Source organism: Rhinichthys klamathensis, unplaced genomic scaffold (genome assembly GCF_029890125.1).
Source record: "Rhinichthys klamathensis goyatoka isolate OS25496 unplaced genomic scaffold, OSU_Roscu_1.1 h1tg000879l_1, whole genome shotgun sequence".
In the NCBI taxonomy this organism is placed as follows: domain Eukaryota; kingdom Metazoa; phylum Chordata; class Actinopteri; order Cypriniformes; family Leuciscidae; genus Rhinichthys; species Rhinichthys klamathensis.
The window spans coordinates 43,200-67,432 of record NW_026607238.1 but is presented as its reverse complement, the minus strand read 5'-3'; the positions used below and the strand labels follow the sequence as shown (position 1 = coordinate 67,432).

The window sequence follows — 24,233 nt, the reverse complement described above, 5'->3', positions numbered from 1 at the left end:
ATGTTGTGTGACGCTTTCTCCGGTGTGTTGAAAGTATCAGTGTGGCCGGTACCATGAGTGATCGCTCTTGTGTTCGAGCACGCGCAAGAGCACGAGCGCTCTTGTAAAAATTGGTTGCAATCTGAAACATCACCGATAGAGGCCGCTAAAAAATACATATAGCATATTTAATAATTGATTAATACTGTAAACAGTGATATTTTCTGAGACGTTATCATACTGTGAAAATCTCATACCATTAATACAACCCTACACGGGGGATTCCCCCACCCGCTGTTAAAAAAGTAACTCAGTAACTTTTACTCTGAGTAAATTTTAAATGAGCAACTTTTTACTTTTACTTGAGTAGATTTTTAGACCGGTACTATTACTTGTACTTAAGTAAAATTTCATTGAAGTAGTAGTACTTTTACTTGAGTAGAATATTTTATTACTCTTTCCACCTCTGGTCATCTATATAAAAAGAGAGACGTGTCAGCCCGTCTCATTACCGTTCTCTCAGCTGATTATCTCTGGTAATGTGACACGCCCACGGAGAGCACGCGCTATTCAAACGCAAATATGTGAAGCAACACATTGAGACGCGTTAACGCCCATAAACTCTGAAAACACACATTATTTTTTAGTCAGATTAATCTACTGTCGTCTTGCGCGGCTATATGAGGAACAATCCTGGGACAATTTACCACAGAACAAGTGCTGGTTTATTTTCACTTCGAGGAGCAACAGATTCAGCTGAGAAGTAAGTGTTTTATGCAAGTGCTTTGTTCTAATCGCGATATAGAATAACGTTAGTGTCTGTAAACGGAAAAATAGCATACTGTTTAAATGTAAATCATGTTTGTGTGTATGTGTGTGTGTGTGTGTGTGTGTGTGTGTGTGTGTGTGTGTGTGTGTGTGTGTGAATGAATGAATGAATGAATGAATGAATGAATGAACGCACAGATACTTACTGTTACAGACTCTAAAATAGACATCAAATAAGCTTTTGTTAGGAGTTTCTGCTCATATGTTAAATATATAGTATGTTTTGTCAATAAACTAATCAACTAAGATGTTATAGTGTTTGTTCAAGCTATATCAAAATAATGAATCCTCAACTTTGAAATATGTATGATCAAACTAAGACATTTATGGGAAAAGACAATTTTCTTTTCAAGATGTTTCCAACTCTAACTTTGAACTGAAAAAAAAAAAACATGTCTATATGGTGAAGGGTGTGTGATAGAAGTGTCCAGACGTATGCACCCTGTATTTTCCTTATATAAATCCAAACAATCTAAAAGCCATTCTTTTTTAAATCTCCTCATTCTTTGTGCAAGGCTCCTGTAATGATATGGCCTGATAGCACCTAATAGGGCCATATTATGGGAGGGTCTTTGTCTTTCTCAGGTGTGAAATGCCATACATATTAATGAGAGATCATGCCTCCTCGCATAAAGCTTTCTCAAACAAAACACGTAATTAAAAATGTAAAATACTTTATTGACTTATCTAAATGAGTAGTCAGTATGATTCTCACATAGTTTTGGAGCAAATATTCTAGACTGTGATACAATTTTCAAAAGTCTTGTGAAGAAATAATCAATATGTGTTTTGTGGTCTTATTTCAGCAACTTTCATTTTTATTTTTTTTAATAACCACGCATAAACATTATTCTCTTAAAAATACAAACATGTACATACATGTTGCTCACTTATCATGGTAGTCCCGTCTGTGCTATATAGAGTGAATTTAAACCTTTGCCATTAACATGTTTATAAATAACTGAAAAAAGCACAAATGTCAGTGCATGTCAAAACATCCCAAGGGCCCCAAAAACACTCTGATCCCCAGAGGGTTAACATAACACTACTTTCCATTAAACTAAGTAATACAATTAGTTAATTTTAACGTAACACAATATTGTAATGTATTACTTTTAAAAGTAACTTTCCCCAACACTGTTCAAAAGTAACATTCCCACAGTGTTTGAAGAATAAAAAATAAAATAAAAACATTTTAAATGTTGTTGACACTTTGAACGTTTAGGGAACATTCAGAAATAACATTTATATCTTAATTGGAACGTTATCAAAAAGTCATTAGAGCATATTTGTGTTAGCTGTGTATGCACTGAAGCATAAATGCACTTTAACCTGTTAAGCTTCAAGCCCACTTTTGAAAAATCCCCAGAAATGACATACCCAAACTAAAACAGATACAGTTCATGAACCCTTTGCACTAAAAGCACAAGTATGATCTCATTTGAAAGCTGACACCTGGTTGTTTATTGTAAATGTAGAATTAATTATTGTCATAATGAAAAAAACAATTTTAAATAGCTTCAAAGTTTTGTAAAGTTATTAGAAATTTATTTTTATGAAACATCTTCATGAAAATAAAATTGAAGTTGGCCCTGGAGCAATCTAGAAATGCACTGCAGCTAAAGCCACATGTCTGACCATTTTATATTTAAAATCTGAAAATGATAAGTATAAAGCTCTGTATTTAGTTAAATGTTTTTCAAGATCATGTCAAATTACTTTATTTTGATTAGACTCTATTAGCAAACTGATGTTTAGTCATCTTCTGAGTCATCTATTCAGTCTATTGTCTCTATTGTTTTGTGGTGCCCCATTCAGTCTCAGTCTCCCCTGCACACATTTACACCTCTCCAGACTGGTTATTATGGCTCTAAATATGCATTTCTTTTGTCTGCATTATAGCTACTAACGACTGGCTATTCACAAGCTATTCATAGGGTTTCAAAACCTAATTTCTTTTATCAAAGTTCTCACTAAATATTTGAAACTGGTATCAAATGCACTGAAACATTTCAGTAAGCATTCCTATTTAGAAAAAAATCATAAAACAATAACTGCTCGTGGCAGGTGCGCCTGGGCTCGCTAGCATGTTAGCTTAGCACACCATCAATACACGACCATTTATGAGATTAAAACTATGTTTGCGCTCCAAACTCACTATATAACGCAAGTCTAGTGTTTTAAATAATCTTCTGTGATCTAACTTGGCTTCAGATAAAAAAAAATCCGACAGAAAATGTATTATTTAGTGTTCTGAACGATGATGAAATCTATATCGATTAGCATTACACTATAAATATAATCTATTATTATGAAATACCTGGCATGGCTTGAAGAACACAGGTAACTCAAATATCACTGCAATCATGTTTATTGTCTTCAAAACATCTTTATCTGCATGTTACAGCGATCTCTGTACTTTCTGTATCACTCAGTGACGTCCTGGAATGTCACATGACTATGGGTCTTCTTCATGATCCATATATGGACTTTTATTGGACATAATAGCGCCCCCATGCTATTGGTATGAATGGAAAACACAGCACATCTCAGTAAGAAGCGATCATTATGATCACATCGACGCATTTGGGTATAAATTCAATAAATATTATTCCTGTCTATAGAAATATGATGTGAATCTATGAGAATATATCAATATTTCTCCACATCTGCACATTGTTGAGCTAAAAGCCCTCAGGGACGTTGTTTTGTGAATCGCTGTCATGACGACAGCACGGAGTGTTTTTTATGAATGGACCAGCTGACGCTCATAATTCATATTAAAGGTATCGACTCATTTTTTTCATTTCATAACTCCTGACACAAATTAAGACATAACTGTCACTATAAGTTTCTCAGAATACAATAGTGGTCAAATACTGAATCTTGAGTCTTATATCTTTTTAATGATGTATAGTTTGTCAAGGTATAACATTAAATCTGATAGTATATTTGAACTAAATAAAACAAAAAAACGCTTCAGTGCGCCGACGCTCTGGAGAAGGTTAAGAGGTTAATTTCTCCTTACTGTAGTTTCAAGCACTCAGAAATGGCCAGTTGGTCTCGTTTTCTCTGCAGTGCTTTCTGTCGCTCCTGCTGGACCGCCTGCTCTTCTCTGCAAGCCATTCGGGCCAAGATCTCTCTGTCCACGGCTCTGCTGGCGTTCTGCCTCATGCGCTTGAGCTCGATCTGAGCCTCTCTTTCCTTCAGGACCTCCGCCAGCCTCAGAGCGCTCTAGAACAACAAGAGGATCGTTTCTACTAACATTTCACCACAGAAAAACAGTTGCATTTAATATTCAACAATATCATAGATCTGCCTTAAGGTGGACGATGATCCAATTTTTTATTATTATTTTCATGTTATCACTGTGAAGCTGCTTTGATACAATCTGTATTGTAAAAAGCGTAATATAAATAAAGGTGACTTGACTTGACTTGTGGTCTAATAACGTAAGACACACACATGGAGGCCTTTGACTCTGTCAGTCTGGTGGTACTGCTGGGTTTTAGTTTTTTCAATAGCCTCCTTTCTTTTCTGGGCCTGTTATCTTGCTTCTTCCAAGTAGATACGTTTCTTCTCCTCCTCTTTCATCGCCTCTCGAATGGATTTCGCCTCCAGTTTTTTCCATCGTTTTCCCTGTAAGGACAAAATCAGATTAGTTTGTTGTACTTTGTTACTGTAAACATCAAGTCTCATATTATAACCCTCAGAGACCCAGGTATTCTTTTATTTATTTATTTTTAATGAAGAAAAACTAAAATATCACATCAAGATGACATTCAAATTACAATTTAACATTACCAAATTGTAACAAACTTAGTATTATAATAGGGGCACAGACGGCGGGGCGGCAGTGGCTCAGTGGTTCATGTTGGTTGTCTACAAACCGGAAGGTTGGTGGCTCAATCCTCGGTTCCACCTGACCAAGTGTCGAGGTGTCCATGAGCAAGACACCTAACCCCAGCTGCTCCCGACGAGCTGGATGGCGCCTTGCATGGCTGCCGTCGTCCGTCGGTGTATGAATGAGTGAGTGAATGGGTGAATGTGAGGCAAATTGTAAAGCGCTTTGGTGGCCATTGGGTCTGTGAAAGCGCTATATAAATGCAGTCCATTTACAGACACAAAAAAAAAATTAGACAGCGAGAAGTCTAAATAAGGCTATATAAAAACAATAAAAGTGTCTGACAGGTTCTATATACAGACGTCTTTAATAATCATAGTAATAATGATTTATAATTTAAATAAATTATTCTTATTTCTTAATAAAGACTCATAAAAAGGCCTATTTTCTTCCTTAAAAGTGATTAGGTCATTAAAAAGTATGATGTTTACGCATATATAGTTTTAGGGTAAATTTGGGGGTTTTCAAGCAAGTATTATTGCTCAGTCAGTGAGACTAATGCTTTCTGTACACCTAAAGACTTTGAAAAGATTTAGAAAAGACTTTATAAGATTATCAGCTCACATCTAAAGATTTTGGGTTCAGTGTTTTTAGTCTCAGACTAAAGATTTTACATACACTGAATCTTGTAGTGACACTATTTACAAGACTACAACAAGATTATTTTAGCTTTTTTTTCCCACCAAATTCCTCCCATCATGCTCAGCAGTGATTTAACAAAAATGGAGAAGCAGCTACAGTTAGCTATCATTAAATAATAATAATAATAATAAATTATCATTATTAAATTATATAAAGGCAACCATACAGTCATGTGAAAAAATAGGACACCATGAAAGCCTGTCTATTTTTCAACATACGGACATGTAATAACAATTTTAACAATACTGAAGGACCCAGTGATTTATATAAACTATTTAAAAATAAGAAAGCCCTTTTTAAGACTCTCTGTGAACTGTAATTTTAAAAGAATGCAATTTTTGAGGAGGAATAAATTAGGACACCCCCCATATATTTCCCCCACACTGCTTATGAGTGTGGAAAAGGATTTAAAAAGATAACTAAAGGACTTTGACATCAGCCATTCCACCATTTTACCTCACTGAATTAATTTCAACAAAGGGGGGTATCACTAGTTATTAGGGGTCCTAATTTTTTCCTCCATTAAAATAGGCATTTTTATGCATATTTTTTGTTTGATGAGTAAAAATATGTTAATTTATATTGTTTAATTACAATAAATCACTTTCTTTTCCAGGAATGAAAAAAAAAATCAAATTTGACATTATGTGAACATTTCTTAACTCTTTCCCCGCCAAACACGGAATTTTCCGGGTTTTATAAAAAAACGCTTCCCCGCCAAACACGGAATTTTCCGGGTATCCGTGTTTTAGGTGGTATATACGGTAAGGAAGACCCACGCGCATGTTTTGAAAGAGTACACAACTCAAAGATCAAAGCAACAGACTGCGATCGTCTCTAACGTGAAGAAGTGGAGTAGTGAGAATGTAGCTCAAAATATCAGACAGACAAATGCAGAGGTATACGGCTGATCAAGTGCTGGAGGTGTTGATGGACTCGGAGTCCGATCACTCTTTATTTGATCATTCTGAATCTGATCGGGACGAAGTAGTCAGTGAGAGAGATGCACATGTTGTCACAGAAAGTTCTAGCCATGGACGTGCCGCAGATAGATCGTTCACCCGTCGATCTGGACGAAGACAAAGTTCACCTGTGTGTCGAAGATTGGACAGTGACAATTCAGACTGTGACATTACAGACTGTGATACTTCGGACAGTGAGTGGACGCATTCAAGGTCAAGATCTAATTCGTCGTTCCAAGGTGCCAGAACGCATAGAGGTAAGACAAGATAAGAAAATATCTGAGAAAGTGTTATATCTTTATGGGATAAAATATATATATATATATAAACACTATAATATTTGTGTGTGAGTGTGCATGCATTTATGTGTGGCTGTGTCTGTAAATATGAGCGTATAATGGCCAAATTGTATCTCTCTTTGTGCACATTTAACACATTGTAATATGTATTTATATATGTGTGTGTGTATCTAGGTCTGTTTATTGAAAGTAATTCCAATTACTCATATAATTATTTACAGGTAGAACACAGCGAGGCAGAGGCCGGATGCGTCAAGTACATCAACACGGTGCTGCTGGTGACCAAACAAGGGCCACTGTGAACCATCCTGATCCAGCTGAAGATGATGAACCTGATGATCCTGAGTGGCATGAAATTAACTGGCAGCCAAAAAACATTCCCTTCACTGAGAATCCTGGGCCTATCGGTGATGCTGCTGCTCTTGAGTCAGAACAACCTGTAGACTTTACTGAGTTGTTCATTTCTAATGTACTGATTCAGAACATTGTTGATCAGACCAACCTGTATGCAGATCAGTGTATTCAGGCTATGGATGACACTTCACAACATGCTAGATATCATGCATGGAAGCCTGTCACAGTTTCAGAAATGAAAACTTTCATGGGGCTCCTTTTTCTCACTGGTATCATTCATAAGCCTGAACTTGATATGTATTGGTGTACAGATGACATGTTAGCTACCCCCTACTTCAACAAGGTCATGCCTCGCAACAGGTTTGAAATCATATGGAGATTTCTTCACTTCAATGATAATACAACAAGGCCAGACAATTGTACTGACAGGCTGTACAAAATCCGCCCTGTCTTGGATCACCTTGTGTCCAAATTCCGCGAAATGTATCAGCCCAAGTCAAACATTTGCATTGATGAGGGGATGTTTCTGTGGCGTGGGCGCCTAGCTTTCAGGGTGTACAATCCCCATAAACCCATCAAATATGGAGTAAAATCCTACATCTTGTGCGATTCTGATACAGGGTACTGTTTTAACATGAAGCCCTATTGTGGGGAAAGCGCTGCCCTGGGAGACACGGTTGTCTCTCTTCTTGATCGCCTAGTAGGTCACGGCTACAGATTGTTTATGGACAACTTATACAACTCTGTACGACTGTGTAAGCGCCTACTTGATATGAAAACCCATGTATGTGGTACAATTAGGAAAAACAGAGGTGAACCGCCGGTCATTCGAGATGTCAGAAATGCTGACCTTAGGATTGGGGAAACAATCATGCGTCACAAAGAAAATGTGATGGTCTTGGCATGGAGAGACAAACAAACAGTGAAAATGGTCACAACATTCCATCAGAACAACATGGAACGTGTTGAGGTATGGCAGAGAGGTCACCAAGAAAAAGTTGCAAAGCAAAAACCAGCATGCATTGTGGAATACAATCATGAAATGAATGGCGTTGACAAACTAGACCAAAACATTGTGTACTACCCTTTTATCAGGAAGTCACACAAGTGGACGAAGAAATTTGTCATGTATCTGTTTCAGATCAGTTTGTTCAACGCTTTTGTCATTTACAAAGCGAAAAACCCACAGGGTAATTGTAACACTCTTCTCTCATTCATCCAGAGTGTTATAAAATCATGGACCAGCCAACAGTATGCTGGTGGTGGGGAGGAAAGTGTTGAGCCCCCAACTGAAAACACTCCAAGAGCACCATACAACACTGACCCAACCAACCGGCTGAATGTCAGTTTTGCTGTTCATGAACTTGTTCCAATCCTGCCCACTCCCAAAAAGCAACACCCAACCAGAGGATGCAGAGTTTGTGTACGTAAGGGGTTGCGGAAGGAGACCTCGTTCTACTGCAAAAGTTGTGGTGTCCCCTTACATCCTGGGAAATGTTACTCCGTGTACCACTCAAAAGCAAATTACACTGCCTAAATTTGATATATTTTACATTTATTTATAAATTTAATTTATTTTGAAAGGTTTTATATATGAAGGAAACGACATCTGAATGTATTCTGCTTGAAAATGCACTTGTTTGATAAAAATGCCTTTTTCTCAGCTTTTTGTCAAAAATGTTGTGTTTTTGACAAAACCTACCTCTGTTCAAGTGGCAATAAAAAAAGAACAAATGAAGATAAAATAAAATCGTTTTTTTGTTTAAAAGCAGAGGCTCAGATCTTTATTTTGATATATAGCATCTTCATATATTTGTCACGAGTCTATGATGGAGGACTCAAATGCAGAAATGTGTTAACAGGTTTTATTGAAAGACAGTAGACAAGACGAGAGATGGTGGTGGGTGAGGAGGTGAATAGTCCAAACAGTAGGCAGAGATGAGGCACAAAGACAGGCAGGCTGAGAGAGCGCTGAATCCAACCCAGGATGATAGTAGGAGGGAGGGTTAGTGATGTGACATTTGAACCGAGGCATCGGAGCTTGTGTCGAGAAAAAATGGGCGTGCCAGATGAAGCCGCGATTCGAGGCTTGTGTTGTTAACGTGAAAATCACGTGACTGATGACAAACGAGGCCTCGGTTTGTGTGGATACGTCATCGGTTCGGTCTGAGTGTCGCTTCCGGATAAAGGGGTTCGAAACTCGCGCCACCTTGTGGGTGTTGTCAGGAGTAGTAGAAGCTAGAAGCAGTTGTAGTGTCAGAGAGTCAGAGATCTCTCATTGTCGTTATTGTGTCATATATGTGTTAGGGCTGTATATTATTACATTATATCAGGTTAGAATAGTTATTATTAATAATAATTGTTATTATTAATTATAGTAGCTATATTATAGTCTTGTTATATTAATTAGATAAGATTATTTGGATTGCTTTGTATTTTTGGTAGCTTAGATTTTTGGATCTGGACTGCTTTTTCATTTGGATTGCCCTTTTGGATTTGTTAGCTTTTTATGACATCTTCCTTTATCCTGGTAATGGAGCCAGCAAGAAAGAGGAGATCCTCCCCTGTCTGGGCTCAACAGAAGCATCAGTATCTTCATTTATACCCGCTGGCACTGACATTTTATGTTCCCCTGCATCCTCTGGTCCTTGTGAAAGGATATTTTTCCAAGGCTGGACAGGTTTTGTCCAAGAAGAGGAATTGTCTAAACCCCAACACACTTCAAAAAAATTCATTTTCTCAATAAAAATCTATTGCAATCCTTCCTTCATCCACCCCAAACTGTGGTGTTTACAGCAGTTTACTTTATTACACTCCCTCGAGTCCCTCCACCATAAGCACTGCACTCAACACAGTCCCTTTTGTTGTTCATACTGTCACTATCCAATTTTTTTTTTTGAATAAATTAATTAACTGTGTGTGTGACAGTTGTCTCTGTACAAGTAAATGCAGACAGAGAAAGATACACGTTTTATTTCATACCCAGGCAATGGACAAATGTCTGCACAGATCTCTTTATTATTGCAAATGAAAGGTTACAGAGAAATTAACAGTGAGAAGAAGATAAATAAATAAAACAGAGCGGGAGGGGGGCGGGTCATTGGTTCAGAATGAATTAATTTGCCTGCTATTTCTTTGCACAGTAGCTAGGTGTCACTAGTGAGCAATGCTGAATGAAGCTTCGAGTAATGAACCTTTGGGTGAAGCAATGGGCTGCGAGGTCTCAGTGGTTCAGGAAGCCTCATTTTGCCATCACTAGGGAGGGTAGACACAGAAGGCCAGCAAGAGACTGGGCCTTTCTCAATCTGTGTTCTTGTCTGTACTTGTGTCCTTGTGTTCTTGTGAAACGTCATCTTTTGTGGCCCAAGTACTGTCCCAATACACAAGTTTGCATTTTGGCAAGAACAGTTAAAAATCCCGGATGTGTTCTTGACACGCCCATTTTACCGAGGATGCATCGGCTGGTAACTTGTGTGAACTTGACGGCAGAAATATCCCAGCATTCAATTCGGCATTCGAGGAAGGAGAGGCAGGTCAATACAGAATTTCGTTTTTCTACAATTACGTACACTATTTCATCACTAAATTCACTTCTGAGAACATTTGATGCGAGAAATCAACTGTGTAGATTTCAAATATTGGCATTTTACGAAAATGTATGGCTAATCGAAAATGTGCTCAAACGTTTTCGGAAGTGAGAATCTCCATAAGCGCCTGCGGGTGTAACGTTAGCTATCGAGCCAACCGGCCAGTTTGCTCACAGACTCGTTTTTCCCCACAGTCAAGAGACCATTGCAGCCTGGCTGTTATCGTCAACAATTCTCGTTATGTTTGGGTACTGCAGACGGTGTCTGTGCGGGGGAATTATTGCGCAATACCAGCAAGAACACATCGGCTCAAACTGTCAGCAGCGTTCTGTGTGCTCGTCACCTTGTGAGTTCATTCTTCCAAGAACAACTAGCAAGAGCGTTCTCCCCAAGAACACAAGTCCGTTCTTTGCATTCTTGGTTTTGAGAAACACCCACTGTCTTGCTGCTTGGCTGATGGTATAAGCGGCCAGGGAAGCTCAGCTTGGAGGACAAACTAGGGAAGACAAAAGACACAGCAAGCACAAGAAACGACGAGACTAGACGAGGAGATTTAAGTTAGCTCTGACTAGAAATTACTAGACTATCAAACAAACAATGTAGCACAACGTCTATACAGAAGAACAACATCTAACGAACTGGCAACACATGAGGGCAAGAGAACACATATAAAGGGAGCTAAGAACAAGAGGAACAGGTGAGCACACTCAGACAAGGAACAGGTGACGACACTCAGGTAAACGAGGACTCAAACAAGGGAGCAGAGAACATGAGGAACAGGTGACAACACTCAGACAAACGAGGACTCAACTAGACAAGAGGGTGTGGTACAGGGAAACAAGGAGGCAGGAACAGAGGAGCACATGGCCAACACAAACAAAACCATATGTTAAAGCACAACACAAACATAGAGACATGAAACAAAGACAACACAGACAAAGCTGCCAGAGCAAGACCCTGACAATATTCATAGAAGAAAATATTCTGCGGGCCATTAAAGTTTAGCGAAAATCGTCAAAAACCCTGGCGGTGGCTGGCAACTTTTTTTTAAAATGCTGGCGGGGAAAGAGTTAATAAAGAGTTGACTATTTAATGGGATGACCTAACTTTTTCACATGACCGGGGGTTATGAATCTATATCATTATATGATGAGAACAATCGTTTGAACTAAATGTCTTGAAAGGGTATAATTTTAAATGCTGTGTTGAAATTATGAATATAAGTGTTTCTTTGTTGTGACTGATGGCTTCCTGTTTCCGGTTTTCTGAGAACGATTTTATTGGTTGTTGATTGTTTTACGTCACAATAGCTGTGTCCCAATGTGAAGGCTGCATCCTCCGAAGGCCGCGGACTTCGAAGGATGCAGCCTATTCGTCCTTCAAAGGACGCACCTTGTAGCCTTCATAGGATTTCCTAATTGCACATCAAGGTGTTCCCAATTACCGCTCCATGGCGCCAAGCAACAGTGCGAGACGGAGCTGCCATCCTGATGATTAATTTGTTATAATTGAGTAAACAGCTATGGAGCCAGAATTGGCTATTGTCATTTTTATGTTTTATATTTTACTGAGGATGTTAAATAGGCTACATGAATTTTCTAAACGACATTTAGGCCACTTGTCTTTAAAGTCATTTTTTTAGGAGGAAAAAGCTCAATATAATAGAATAAGCAAAAAAAGACTTCACATATAAAAAAGAAATATAACACAAACACAAGGTTAGGTTATATAAAAATAAAACATTCATAAATTATTTTATACTGTCTTCAGTGAACTCAACGCAAATGATAATAATATTATTATTATTAGCCTACATTTAGGCTACATATTTAGAAGGCGCTTTTATCCAAAAAAGGAACAAAGAAATTCGTCAAATGTCAGTCATAATACAGGGCTAAGATTATCACAAATAAACAAGATTTTGACGCAAATGTGTGTGGGAGTGTGAGCGCGCACTGCATGGCATGGAGGCGCGGCCGCGAACACTTGCATTTTCCCATCAACAGTGGAAACAACTTAAAAAATACTCTATAATTTCTGGTCATACAGAAAAGAATAATACATCATTCGTAACTACTTTTATTTGTCCAAACTCACATAACAAGAAAACGTTGTGCTTTTGTAAAATAAAATAAAACAATCAGTCGCGCTTTCATGATCTCCGTGAACTGGAGCGCGTCTCATAAATGAACTGAAACAAAATATACCTAGCCTAAAGCTTGAAATGTTCACTTTTAAACGAACAATTAAAATGCCTCGTTATTTATTCAGACACATTTATTATCATTAGCCTATAAATCATGGTTCCAGAGACATGGCTCTTCTCATTCAGCATTGCGGGAAAAATATAATTTCCAGGTTCTAATCTGGCCTTAGAAAACCAGTAAAATCGACATTTGTCCCATAGTAATTTGTGAATATTTTATATGTTTAATAAAGGGGCAAAAAGTCTTTTTTTTTTTTTTTTTTTTTTTTCAGCATTTGTGTAGCCTACAGTTCAAATTTTGGTGTTCAACTTTGGCTTTTAAAAATACAACAACCTTTCATTTTTAGTTTTTCAATTACGGGTTAAAAAAAAGAAAAACAAATGGACGCCAAAGTAGGCTACCTTATATTATTAAATATTTCAAATAATGTATTTGTAGAAAGGTTTGATAGTCAATCAAAATACTAGTAAAATCAAAGACTTTAATCTAAAAAAACTATCACTAAACTATTTTTAGTTTAATAGTCTGTGTAAATTTGCATCCATTAGTTTTTCATTTTTTAATCCGTAATTGAAAAACGAAAAATGAACGGTTTTAAAAGGCATAGTTGAACACCAACATTTGAATTTGAACTGTAGGCTACACACCAAATGCCGCACCAAAAATGCTGTCGTCACCGGCGCGCAATGAATTATGGGGTAGGATCAGGGTAGGATAGGCCGCTAAGTGTCCATTTATGTATCCTTCCTTTCACGGGGAAACAAAGGCTGCATTTGGCGTCGCTTTTGAATCAGGGTAGCCTTCGTCGCGCCGCGATGACGCAACCGGCCTTCGAATACGGCCTTCAAAGGATGCGGAATTGAATTGGGACAGCCTTCATCGCGCCGCGGTGACGCAATCGGCCTTCAAATGCGTCCTTCGAAGATGCAGCCTTTGAATTGGGACAGCCTTCGTCGCGCCGCTGTGACGCAATCGGCCTTTAAATGCGGCCTTCGGAGGACGCAGCCTTCACATTGGGACACAGCTTTCGACTACGCTAGGACTTGCGATAATATCAAACATGTTTGATATGAAAGACTAGAGAAAGACTGGCATAAATCGGGTCGCCGACTGCAGATTATCACCTCACAATTAACGATCGAGACGACGGGAGCGCGCCGAGACTCCAGTAAGATTCCTAAAGACTGCCGGTCTTTAGTCTGGGACTGTGAAAATCCTTTGGTGTACGCCCGGCATAAGAAGTACGGAGCCCCGCACAATAAGAGAGCTACAAATGCAGTAACTCCAGTGCGATGCTGTCACTCACAGCTATGGTGTTGGGTTTGACGAGCTCTTTAGAGCGCATGTGCAGCGCCTCCCGCTGTTCAGCCGCTGCTATGACACTTCTGCTGTGACGATTCACTCCGTTCACACTGTCCATGGTTGCGGTTGGGTTGCGGAGAGTTTGGGTTGCGAGAGTTGTGAGATTATGGTTTTCTAACACCTACTCCCGTGTAATGGAAATCATTATGAACATCAGCTATGCTAATTATTTCCCATCTGCCTTTCTGCTGTTATCTCGGGACGCTTGTCCCGAGAAAAATGGCGTTCGTAGGCTCCAGTTTTGTATCCTGCCTCTCACGGGGATTTCGGATGCCCCAACGCCTGTGATGAGAAGACCAACGCCTGTGAAGAGACGACTCAACGCCTGCGAAGAGACGACTCAACGCCGGCGATATGTTATCCCCTTAATATTACATGATTAACTAAATGTATTTTTTCCAGGTACTTTCTGATATGCACTTACTGTAAAGCTTCTTTGAAACCCTATGATTGTTAGCCAGAGGAGAACTGGCCCCTGACTAGCCTGGGTTCTCCCAAGGTTTTTTTCTCCAGCCAATCTGATGGAGTTTTGGTTCCTTGCCACTGTCGCCTTGCTTTTGGCTTGCTTAGTTGGGGATATTTAATATTCAACAATATTATTGAACTGTGTTGTACTACTTTCATGTTATCACTGTGAAGCTGCTTTGATGCAATCTGTATTGTGAAAAGCGCTATACAAATAAATGTGACTTGACTTGACTTGTCCTGCATGCGCTGCCAATCAGATTTGGACAAAACTAGGTCTGCTTCGTGTTTCTCCATCTCCCAACTCACAACTGTATGCATTAGACAACAAATTTCCAAGTTATTATAAAAGCCATTCCTGATAAGCTGGAGTCGATGGTTGCGGTCAACACCTCTCATATTGCCGGATTGAGAGAAAAGCTTAACGCCGTGTGTGATGACGTGAATGAGGTGAAGACCAAAGTTTCCCAAGTCGAGTGATCACTGTTGAAAGAGAACAATCGGATCGGCGCATTGGAGTCACGCATCACTGAATTGGAGCGGTATTCCAGACGTTGGAATTTGAAATTACACTGCCTGTCAGATAATATCGATGAAAAAAATGTAAGGAGAGAAGTGGTTGGCATTTGTCAGAAATTACTGCCAGAGCACGCTGACCATCTTCCGGATGTGATCGACACAGTGCATCGTGTTGGTGTGAAGAAAATTCTGCCCGCGGTGTAATCATCCAGTTCTCTTCGCGTATACACAGAGCAGCAGTACGGGCGGCAGACAAAAACTCCGCTTATCTACGGGAAAATGGTCTGCGTTTTAGAGAGGATCTTTGCAAGGCCGACAGAGATGGTAGAATGAAGTTGTGGCCGTTAGTCGACGAGGCACGGAAAGCAGGAAAGGTTGCCTACTTTGTAGCTGGTCGGGCCTTCGTGGAGAAAAAAGAGATCTTTCCGCCAAGCTGAGTTCTCTCAACTTTGAGATAAGGTGTTCTGTTTACATGCTTGTTAAAAAATAAATTAATTTGTTTTTCATCGCCACTTGTTTTTTTTCCTAGCTATTGTTCATATTTTGTCCGGTTATACCTACGAAACTACAGTTGATGTGGCACTTTTTGTTCTCATCAAAATATTGTTCAAGTGAATTCAATTTTTATTTTGATGTCTTTAACTTTAATTTCACTCAATGCAAAGAATCGAAATAGCCTTACCTTGTGTCAAATAGTAAACTGAGCAACAGGAGAACTGGATATTAATTAAAAAAACGCTTGCACGCTCTTGCCGTATCTACGGACTGACCGCTTGTTCTTTAGGAGTGGGTAGATGTTTCTCCCTGCCTTCTCGGCTGTTTCGATGACTTGATTGGCGTATTTCTGGAACTGGGTTTCCTCCTCAACAATGAGAGCGGTGTTCTTTGCCACAAAGTCTTTCAGTTCTTTTTTCGCACGACGATTTGTGGTCTAATAACGTAAGACACGAACATGGAGGCCTTTCACTCTGTCGGTCTGGTATACTGCTTGGTTTCTGCTTTCTCAATGGCCTCCTTTCGTATCTGGGCCTGGTATTTCTCTTCTTCTATGTCGAGACGTTTCTTCTCCTCTTCTTCGATCGCCTTCAGCTTGCTGTGGACGCCAGCAGCGTAGGCGCCGGTGCCGTACTTTTGCAATCAGGCGTAGACAACGTAAACCATCCCGTGAGTTTCTTCTCTAAGAAATGTAATTCTGCCAAGCGAAAGTACTCCACTATCAAGCAAGAGACTTTGGCTTTAGTCCTGGCTATTCAACACTTCGAAAGTGTATTTAGGTTCTACGGTACATCCAGTTAAGGTCTATACTGACCATGACCCACTCACATTCCTCAGTCGCATGTACAATTCAAATCGTAGGTTAAAAAAAAAATTACTTGGAAAATAACAAAAACGTTTTGTTTATTGTGAAAATGAACTTGCATGTGTCCTTATTTACTGAATATGGTCTATACATTTAGGTTATAGTTAATAATAATAAAACAAAACTATATGTATATATATATATATAGATTGTTTTGGGATTTATTTTAATTTATTGGGCTTGCTAACCTAATGTAAGTCTGTAGCAATACTAGGTATTGCGTCGCGCATAGTTGCGATTTGCCTGTGACTTAACCAATATACGCCAAAATAATACATTCCTGTGTAATTCTAACTTCTTTTCCCATGCAGATACGCCTTGAACGAGGTAGTGATTATTTGTAGCTGGAACTCTATTGTCTGGGTTGGCTCAAACATTGAGCTGAAACACAGAATTCGTGAGTAAAAATGAGTGTTCTCATGTTCCAGGTATGGCGACAGGTCACCATTTCGGGGTTGGGGTATTACGTCCCACAGCTCTGGTGTTTGTTCCTATACATGTGTTTGAGCGCAATGTCTCTTCCCCAATTACAGATGAGCCACACCTGAGCGAAGCCTACTTGCGCTATAAAAGGCTCCTGGGACCACACCTGAGCGCGCACACAGAGCCTGAGAACAGAGTCGATGCACAGCCGTGCTTTCTGTCTTTTGAGTGACTACCGTCCAGCCGTCCACCCGGCAGTAGAAAGCGTTCCGCCTTTGTATTTTTTTTTGTTAACCTACCTATTATTTGATAACCATTCTGTTAAATAAACATACCCCTACTTTTGATACGAGCTGATCTGTGTGCGTCTCTCCTTTGTTAAGGGTGGTGTCCGTCTGCTCGTAACATAGTGGAGGCTCGTCCGAGATCAATAGTTTAAGTCGGATTTTAGTGTTTAGTGTTAATTGCGGAACTTTTGAACGCTACAACATTTTGGTGAGTATTCTGGTGGGCAATTTTGATTGTCTGTTCCTTTGTTTAGTCGACTGTTTATTTTATTTTGGTGGATATCTCAGGAGGGGGCACGTGGGACGCCTCGAGCTACTAGCCACTGAAGATTGCGTAGGTATTTAGGATTTTTTTGGGGGGTTTTATGTGTAGTTAGTTAGAGAAGTTGGACAACATTTTGCATTACAACATTATTTCAGAATACCTTTTAGTTTAGTTGTATAGCTTGTGATATATTGTGGCATATCGCCTATTTAGTGAGCGCTGGTACTCTGTATGTACTAGCGTATTGGTTAAATTTGTGGGTGGACATTAAAATTCGTGGTCGTTTATAGCCTATATTGTGCTTTTCGTTTGACCACTTTAGATATTCGCTACTTTGTACATACCCCTACTTTTGATACGAGCTGATCTGTGTGCGTCTCTCCTTTATGTTAAGGGTGGTGTCCGTCTGCCCGTAACACCAAGTTATTAAAAAAAGCTCTGATTATTATACATTATTTTCAGATATTTTGTTGTGCAGTATTTTTTTTGTTAATTTTTTTTATTGAAGGAAAAGGAAAACAATACAACAATAACACAATACAGAATTTCCATTCACAGATACAATTTATCCTTTCCCCCCTTTTTTGTTTTTTTTCCACCCACTTTTTAAACATATATGTACATGTACACGGACACATATACACATTAAAAAAATAAAAAAAAATAAAAAAACCTAAAACAAAACACTCTAATAAGATTATTAGAAATAAGTAAATTAGATCACAGAGTGTCGTGTTAGAAATAATAAACAACCCCCCACCCACTCAGCTCACCATGACCAACACACATTTAATTCAATTCAATTCAATTCAATTCAAATTCATTTGTATAGCGCTTTTCACAATACATATTGTTTCAAAGCAGCTTTACAGAAAGTGCATTTCAGAAATGTACATAGAAGAATATAGTTAGTTAATCATCATGTATTAATTTAGGGCATAACATATCGCCGGCATTGAGTCGTCTCTTCACAGGCGTCGAGTCGTCTCTTCACAGGCGTCGAGTCGTCTCTTCACAGGCGTCGAGTCGTCTCTTCACAGGCGTCGAGTCGTCTCATCGCAGGTGTTGGGGCATCTGAAGTCTCCGTGAGAGTCTGGATACAAACTTGAGCTGACGAACGCTATTTACCTCGGGACTAGCGTCCCGAGATAACAGCAGAAAAGCAGATGGGAAATAATTAGCGTAGCTGCTGTTCATAATATTAATGCATTCGATCTGATTCAACAATAGAAGGTAAGCATTATGTGAATGCTTGGCTAAAGAGATGCGTCTTTAATCTAGTTTTGAACTGGGAGAGCGAGTCTGAGCCACGAACAGTATCAGGAAGGCTATTCCAGAGTTTAGGAGCTAAATGCGAGAATGCCCTCCCTCCTTTAGTGGACTTAGATATCCTAGGAATGACCAGAAGCCTCGAATTTAGTGATCTTAACGAACGCGATGGATTGTAGGGCTATAGAAGGTCCATTAAATACACAGGAGCTAAACCATTTAGGGCTTTATAGGTCAGTAGTAGTACTTTGTAATTGATACGGAACTTAATAGGTAACCAGTGCAGAGATGATAAAATCGGTGTTATATGATCATATTTTCTTGACCTAGTAAGAACTCTAGCGGCTGCATTTTGCACTAACTGTAGCTTGTTTATTGAGGATGCAGGACAACCAGCTAATAAGGCATTACAGTAATCTAGTCTCGAGGTCATGAATGCATGAACTAACTTTTCTGCATCAGAAACAGATAGCATGTTACGTAATTTAGCAATGTTTCTAAGATGGAAAAAGGCTGTTCTTGTAACATATGAAATATGATTTTCGAAAGACAAGTTGCGGTCTAGTATAACACCCAGGTCTTTTACTGTAGTCGATAAGGTAACAGGACATCCTTCTAAATTAAAGTTGTATTGTAAGAGATTTTGTGGGTAGTTTTTTGGACCAATAAGTAATACCTCCGTTTTATCTGGATTTAATAGCAGGAAATTACACGTCATCCAGCAATTTATATCTTTAAGACATTCTGTCAATTTTGATGAGTTAGTGTTTTCATCTGGTCGTGATGAAATATATAATTGAGTGTCATCAGCAAAGCAGTGGAAATTAATTCCATGTTTTCTTATAATATTACCAAGTGGCAGCATATATATTGAGAATAGCAGAGGGCCTAACACCGATCGAGACTCATTTAGACCGAAATACTCATTTGGTTTAAGCCAGGTTTCAGTAAGGCAAAGTACATCGAAGCTATTATCTGTGACCATTTCATTTACAATAACCGCCTTAGGTGTGAGCGATCTAATGTTTAGAAGACCTAGTTTTAGAAATTGTTTTTGTTCACTGATATTTAGATTTTCTGGTTTAATTACAATAAGATTTTTCCTAGATCCTACACTAGATTTATTGTTTGGCCTCACTAGACGAGGGATAGACACAGTTTCTATATAATGTTCTACACTACTTATATCAATTAAGTTGGGACAGCAAAGACTGTGAATTGGACTTTGACTTACTAGTCAGATGGTGTGCAACGTCTTGGAGATGTTGTCCGACAGAACAGCCGCTCCGATTCTGCTGGGGTGCAGGCCATCAGCACGGTAGAGCCTAGGTCGCTCCCAGAACAGATTCCAATTATTTACAAAGAGCAGTTTCTGTTCATTACACAATGACATTATCCATTCATTTAGTGCAAATAATCTACTGAACCTTTCCTGTCCTTGTCGGTACGTGGGAAGCGGTCCAGACACGATGATCGTTGCCTCAGGCGCTGTGCTGCGTACCGCCTCGATCAGGCTCCTGTAGTCCTTCTTCAGAACCTCCGTCTGCCGCAGCCTAATGTCGTTCGTTCCCGCATGGAGGACAACGGCTCCGACGCGCTCGTCACCGTTCAGGATCTCGGGAACCTGTGCGGCGACATCAAGAACACGAGCACCAGGAAAGCAGTGAGTGCGCACCTTACCCTTACCTGAGGTAGCGCGGACATGACGGACCATGGAAGTGCCGATGATCACGGCGTCGTCGCGTTCCGACTCGCGAAGAGGGGAGAAGCGGTTCCGAGTGGAGATCTCGAAGACCGGGAGGGGCGGAGAGGTTCTTGCTCTGGTCCTGGCTCGTGTCTTCCGCTGTGGGATCACCCAGGGTCCATGGTGCTGTGTCGGTGCCGGAGTGAATGAAGCCAGAGATGATCGCGTCCTCCTGGGCAGAGAAACGCACGGAGTAGAGGAAGTCGGAGTCAAAAAGTTACTAACCACTGACTTGTGAGCATCGGCGCGTGACGTTTCAAGCGCTGATCGCCGATCCCGCAGCTCGGCTTGCCTCTCCAGCAGATCACGGATCTGTTTCTCCACCGATTCCAGTTCCAATCGCACCGACATCAGCTCGAATGTGTCCTCACCTGCACTCAGAGGTAACGTTAGACACACATCCGATATGTTCGCCATTATAACAGATGAACAGTAAATTAGTAGTGATACTACCAATATCACTACTAATTTAGGACTGGAATGCTGGATATAACCTGTATCCTTTCAGTGAAACGGGTGTAAAATCAGACGCTCGATAGGCGCGAGCCCACGCGTGAAATGCTAGCGGGCTAAAGGCTAGTAGCCGAGATTCGCAAAGTTGGATCTAAGTAGCGATATCAAAGCAATCCGATTGTTTTTTATAGGGAATAGTATCGAGGATAGGTTCACACGATATAAAAATAGAAAGTGCTTGTTAATAAATGAGTGGTAAAGAAGAAAATCAAGGATTAATGAATCAATTCGACGGAGCTCTAAACACAAACAAACACCGCACGCGCATGCGCAGAGAGAACCACATATTACTGGTTAATTATGCAATACAAACAGTACAATAATAACAGGCACACATTCAATTGGGTAGTACCTTTAAATTTGTGAAATAGGAAATAAAGGGTTGCCATTTAAGGAAAAATTTGACTGTACATCCTCTCAACGTATATTTAATTTTCTCAAGTTTTAAAAAATACATGATGTCTCTGAGCCAACGGGAGATAGAAGGATATTTAGCAGACTTCCAATGTAGCAATAAGGAGCGTCTTGCTAGTAAGGAATTGAAAGCTATGATGTCCTTTTGTGTACGGTTAAGTGCCATTGAGGGGTCAGGAATCCCAAATATAGCAATCAGAGGACAAGGTTGGAGATTTACCCCAAGAACAGAGGACATAATATTAAAATAAGCCACCCAGAAATCTACCAAATCAGGACAAAAAAACAACAACATGTGGCTAAGATGACAAGGGGAGCCATGGCATTTATCACATTTGTCTTCCACTTCCGGATATATTTCAGATACACTGTAACAAATTGCTGTAGATTCTACAGCAAAATTCTACAGAAATTTATTGTTTTATCATTTTACAAGTTATTACTGTAATTCGCAATGCATTATGGGTCAAAAAGGGTATTACAGTTGTTAACAGTATATTTCCCTATCAACTGTAAATTGATTTACAGGTTAGAGGTGTTTTTACTGTAGTTCATACGTTTTACAACAATTTACTGTGACGTGGCATTATGGGATTGCGCGGGCTGAATACAGGTTTGAAAACTGGTGGACTGGAGCAGGGCAAGAAGCGCTGAAGATAAAAGGCACTATTTACAAAATGTTTGGTAAGTTAACTTAAATGTACGTCCATAAATATTACAATCTAATGTATTACTTAATGCTGTTTGAGCGATTCATATTTTGAACAGAATTCATCATGTCAGATATGCAATTAATTTTATCGACTTGTTAACAACTGCGTGTTATCAGGACATTTAGTGTGATGTAAAAGTGTTTGATTCCAATATTAACGTTACGTTTATTTAGTAAAGGAATGTGTCTTTAATTTTAAATTTCTTGTTTCAGGCGAGGCAGAATCGCGACGGGGCGCGCCATAACAGTGGTGAGACGAAGCTGAACTGTTACAAGGTAAAACCATCGTAAATGTTATGGACGAATGCTGCCGTTTGTTACAGTTTTATTCGCAATCCGCGTATATTTGCTCTCAAGAGAGTATTTTTAGAGCATTTGCAGTTTCCAAGACAAGACAAATCAACTGAAGTGTTGGTGAGAAAAAAACTAGTAACGTTAGGCCTATACGCAGTTAGCTTTCTTGACGAAAAACATTAGAATCTATGATATTATTAACATCGTTGCATGCTGCTATTTTCTCATTTATTTCACCAGTTTTGATTTATTATTGAGAGCATGTAAAACCAGAGTTTAACAAAGGCCTGCGTCATAACTAAATTTAACGCAAAGCAATTTGCTGCGAACAATGATATAGGAATGCCTATTTGCCTTTGCTCTCGAGAGAGTATTTTTTAGAGCATTTGCAGTTTGGAAGACAAGACATAATTACTGAAGTGCTGTTGAGACAAAACTACATACAGGATACGCACGTGCAGTTAGCTTTGCTGATTAAAAACATTACAATATGATTTTAACATCGTTGGATGCTGCTATTTCTCATTTATTTCACTAGTTTGGATTTCTTATTGAGAGAATGTAAAACCAGTGTTTAACAAATCCCTGCGTCATAAATAAATTCAAAAAGACTGGCAAACGATTTGAAAGTTCATTTAATTTTCTGTTAAAAGTTCCTATATTTATTGTTTTCTTAATATAACTTGAACCTAAATCTAAATGAAAAATGTATTACTGTAAATTGTGTCGACATGAGAGCAATACCATTGTAGGTTTTACTAAGCATATGAAAGGTCACAGTAATGTTCCAAACTGCTGTTTTACCTGTGGTGTACCTGACTGTTCCTGTGCATTTACAAAATTTGCAGCTTCTCATCTATATAGAGACCATACAGGTTATCATAAGTCTCGTAAAGGTTCCAGATTTGACCAAATAGACACAACACTGATTTGCCAGATTGGATTTTGTCATTTCACATGCACAACTCTGAATGACTTAATTAGGCATTTAAAATGCCATTTTGATGAGGGCAGGGAAATCGGTCTGTACTGCATTTACTGCATACTGCATTTAATTACATTTACAATTTTTTCCTTTTATATTTTTTCTTGTAGATGTCAGCAACAGCAGCTGATGTAGAAAAAAGTTCTACACTTCCAGACTCTCCGAGACTGATTGTCTTAGGTAATGTATGTTCCAAAATCTTTAAATTACTTAATACATTTTGCCTGTTGTATGTTAGCATACATTTTTATAAAGTGTTTTCTTATATTTATTATTTTTAGGTGAAATTCTCACTGCAACCCAGTGGATGCCGAGTATTGAGGGTCAAGTGTTTATGAATCCACACCCCAATTTTATGGCTGGAATTGCTGCTTTGTTTGCAACTTACTACAACTTTAATCTGGTGTACGAGCACGAGGCATCCTGCACACTTGAATTTGTTCAAAGGTAACAGTTTACTTAAATATAAATGTGTATATGTTAAAGGATTAGTTCACCCAAAAATTAAATTTCTGTCATTAATTAACTACTGACCCTCATTCATTTTCGGAACACAAATTAAGATATTTTTGATGAAATCCGAGAGGTTTCTGAACCACACATAGGCAGCAAAATCATTGCAACTTTCCAGGTCCAGAAAGGCAGTTAAGACCTTGTTAAAATAGACCATATGACTACAGTGGATCAACCTTAATGTTATGAAGCCACGATAATACTTTTTGGGCGCAAAAAACCCCCAAAATAACGACTTTATTCAACAATCTCTTCTGTGTCAGTCTCTGACGCTGTTAATGTAATAAACACAGTGCAGCGCTTCCAGGTTCTACGTTAGAACAAAAAGTATTCTCATCACTTCATA

At 39.1% G+C, this 24,233-nt stretch overlaps 1 pseudogene; it reads right to left on the bottom strand.

Annotated features, from left to right (window-relative positions):
• Nucleotides 1–14,029: 14,029 nt before the first annotated feature.
• LOC130078458 (cilia- and flagella- associated protein 210-like) overlaps nucleotides 14,030–24,233 on the bottom strand; it is a 34,350-nt pseudogene continuing 24,146 nt past the window's right edge.